General features: G+C 33.3%; 1 protein-coding gene across 3 annotated transcripts in view; it reads left to right on the top strand.

Moving 5' to 3' along the window:
* LOC116851386 overlaps positions 1 to 3,872 on the top strand; it is a 28,855-nt gene that overhangs the window by 1,849 nt on the left and 23,134 nt on the right. For all 3 annotated transcript variants that reach the window (XR_004379572.1, XR_004379573.1, XR_004379574.1), the window contains exons 3-6: positions 561 to 624; positions 710 to 880; positions 1,284 to 1,514; positions 1,627 to 1,798. The gene's annotated coding sequence lies outside the window, so the exon portion shown is untranslated. The remainder of the gene's footprint in view (positions 1 to 560; positions 625 to 709; positions 881 to 1,283; positions 1,515 to 1,626; positions 1,799 to 3,872) is intronic.

The following is a 3,872-nucleotide window of genomic DNA, read 5'->3' as shown; positions in this document are numbered from 1 at the left end:
GAGAAAATATTAAAAATTATGAAAAAATAATGTAGAAAAATTTTTTTGTCATAGTATTTTATGAGTATTTATGAGAAAGCGCTTATTCTATGAGTAATTATGAAAAATTATGAGAAAATTTAATTGAAGAACCTACGAAACGACAGGATCTGCGCGTAATCTGCAGCCAATCTGCCGTCATAGTCTGTCGACAAGCTCTGCACGCAATCTGCCGCCAGTCTGTCGTCAGAGTCTGTTCGCAGACCCTGTCAACAGTCTGGCGGCAGATTGGGGACGCAGATGTCTATGGATCTGTCGACAGATCCTGCTCGGATTCGACAGATCCTATCGACAGTCTGACGTCAGTCTGCGCGCAGATTGCTTACTGGGCAGTAAGTTATTTTATTAATAGATATGTTGTAATGTGTTTCTCTCTTCCTCATTTGTGTGTGAATAACAGTGGTTAAATTAAAGCTTGTGTGCTCTTTCTGACTACAACTTAGCAACATTTTATTTACAGTCTTATAGATTTAAAATACTGTCCTCTTAAACAAATTTTGTTTTGCATTTTCTATTTGCAGACCCAAAAAACCTGACTTAAGTATATTGAAAGACAAGATTTTAACTCTATTTACAAACGAAGAGGTATTTTACTCAATAGTTTCACCTGCATGTTAATCTTGTGTTTAAATGTTTCATAAATTTCATGAATAATATATTAATATTACAGAATGTATACTACATTGCTCCAAAAGAAGAGGGAGATAATCAATTTCTTGCTAGAGGGAAACTTTTTGATAGGACAAGAAATTTGAAAGAATGGATGAGGAAAAAAATCTCCCCCCTAGAGTGAAAACATCTAAACAGAATGCTTATAAAGAAGTATCTGCAACAACAACAGGTTATATTTTGCATATTTAATATTATATTTACTTTTAATTTGGACGGTTTGTAATTTTAAACATTCATAATATTTTTAGTCAATGTGGTTAAAGTTACTGTGATTGTTGAGGCAACTTCGTATTGTAGAAAATGGTATTCCATAGCAACAAATTAAAACAGTTTGGATATTTTTACTCCTATCAAATTTATTAAACTTTTCAAATTTTGTTAGTTATGTGTATAAGTAATTAAGTAAAAGTTTAAGCTTCTTAACCAGATAAAAAATGTATACGGACTTTGTGGAAGTTCGTAGTTACTTTTTAAACTTTGTCTCAAACATTTAAATCGTACAAAAAATAAGTTAGATAAGAAGCTATTTTATTTATCTATTAGTTTTGTAACACATTATTTCTTATGTGCAGCTGCTTCAATAGAACTTACAAAGAATATAGAAATAGCTTTGAATTGGTTGAAAAATGTTCATGAACCATGGAGTAAAGTAGAGGAAAAATGGGTTGTAACATCAAAATACAGACGAGATGTACTATTAGCTTCAAGATTTGCAAGCTAAAGAACGACGTGTAGAATGTATTAAAGCTGCATCTTATTTGGATGAATACAAAGTTCTTCGTCTCAGTCAGGGTTATACATTAGTAAGGATTTTTATTAATAAATTTATCGTTGCTTTTTAATATTTTAATGTATCATAAATGTCTGTATAAACAAAGTGTTACACACTCAGCATTGTTCTATCTTGTTATCTAGATTGAAATAGACTTTGCAATGTCTTGTCAACCTGGTTTACAAGATGCGTTGATCACAAATTGGCATTCATTTATTCAGAAAATTGAGTTTATTTTACAAAATGATGTTCAGTTTGTAAAAGATCCTGAAGGGAAAATGCTGCGACAGCTTTATTTTAAGATCACCAACAAAGGTACAAATTTTTTTATTATCAAAATATTTGGTTCTTTTATAAATACAACTTGATTGTTTTATTTTTTTATTATCACATTTCATATTGCAAATTTATTATTGGTGTGGTTACATCATTCCTATTTAGGTTTGATTCTAAAAATGTTATTAATATTATAGAAATAGTTTATATTAATAAAGTTAATTTGTTACTGTTACTTATATTAATTTTTGTAACTTTATCGATTTCTTTTCTGATAGCTCTTTATTTATTAGCATTAAGTAAATTTATTACCATTATGATAAGATACAATTTATTACATTTTAGTTTGTGACAGATATTAATCAAAAGTTTTTCTGTTTATAGGATGTTCGGTATGTAATTATCTCTGTTGCCGCGGTGTGCAAGTAGAACGAATTAAACCGAACAGAAATATCATGTACTATTTTGCAACAATTGTAATCAATGATGAATTAATTATTCTGTATAAGGTAATGAGCGCACGGGAAACGGTAGGCCGGATTATGTTTAAAGAAAAATGGTTTGTGAAGTTCTTGTAGCAACGATGGATATGAACAAATAACGAAAGGCATAATTCTTTTCGGCACACAACCCTTTGTCACATGCCGCTCGCTGTTTGTTTAATCGTTCCGCCTTTACAAATTAGTTGATATTCATCGTTTCTGTATCTTCAAAAAGAAGCCATTTTTCTTTATACATACTTCGGCCTACTGTTTCCCGTGCGCTGATTAGCTGAGAGAAAATTATTCTTCATTAACTATTGTTAATTTAGTAAAATGGTACATGACTTTTCTGTTCAGTTTTAATCCATTCTACCTTCACATTTTAGTAACCGACATAATTGGTCGGACATCCTGTATATTTTAATAATTTTGAGTTATTTTTGTTCGGTATTAAATTGAATATATTTGAAAAAGATATGGTAAGAATTAAAAATTATTAACTGTAAACATGTATTGTAGGTGTATTTTTATATATGTATATACAACTTATATTATTTATTTGTTTCAATATTATTAAAGTAAGTTTTGATTTTGTTATTGTAGTACATTTATGTGATTTAAATATATATATAAATAAATAAATAAATAAATATAAATATATATATATATATATATATATATATATATATATATATACACACACACACACACACAAAATGAAATTCTTAAAGGAATGCAAATATGGCTTAATCCAAGTATAATTTAAACTTAGAATAGCGCAAAGAATAAATAATGTCCGATGAAGAATGAATTATTTTTAAAACACAAGTAAAAGATTGTAACCGCGATTCGTTGCGGGTTTGAATCGCTTGTCGGATCGGGTTCGTGATAGGCGGAATAATTGAGAAACAGTGTTTTAAGAAAATAATAATGAATAATATATTTAAAGTACTAAGCTGATGATAATGACAATATATATATATCGAACAATACGTGTCGACACCTTTGGTTTTGGTTGTTTGTATCGCCTGACAGAGGTTTGTTTAGACGCCGATTTGTGAGGTGACGCGCGGTGCGCGGGACGCGGACGACGTCAGTGTCGCGTCTTCGCGAGTCTATTCTGTTGACGTTTCTTTCGGCGTCGTGTCTCTTAAGTGCGGTGAACACTTTTCCCAGCGATGTTAGCGGCGCTTCGGAATCATATAATGTTCGCGGTCGTTGAAATTGCAGCGTAGCTGCACGCGGGATATGGCCTTAGTGGCGCTCCCCTTCGATCTCCTATCGCGGAGATTGGAATCGGCTCGGTGTACGCGGTTGCGGCCGTCGGTCCTCGGACACGGGACCTTAGCTCTCGGAGTTTCCTTTATGATTCAACGAGCTCGGCTCGTTCGGACGCAATTTCGGATGCGGCCAGCGGTACTGTGAAACTTATCTGTGTCGGCCTCAAGAATCCGTGAGCCAACGGCGGAATGATATTACAGTCGCCACGCGACGAACAGTAATCTGCCCTGAGCGGAGTAGAGTCGAATGTCGATGACACGTATCCGTGCAACGACGGCGGAGTGACTACAGTCGTCAATCGACGAACAATAATCTGCCAGGAGCGGAGTAGAGTCGAGTGTCGATGACAC

Source organism: Odontomachus brunneus, unplaced genomic scaffold (assembly GCF_010583005.1).
Source record: "Odontomachus brunneus isolate Ranch 3 - 2012 unplaced genomic scaffold, Obru_v1 Obru_scaffold_174, whole genome shotgun sequence".
NCBI lineage: Eukaryota > Metazoa > Arthropoda > Insecta > Hymenoptera > Formicidae > Odontomachus > Odontomachus brunneus.
The sequence above is the reverse complement of the archived record's forward strand: the minus strand, read 5'-3'. Positions and strand labels throughout refer to the sequence as shown.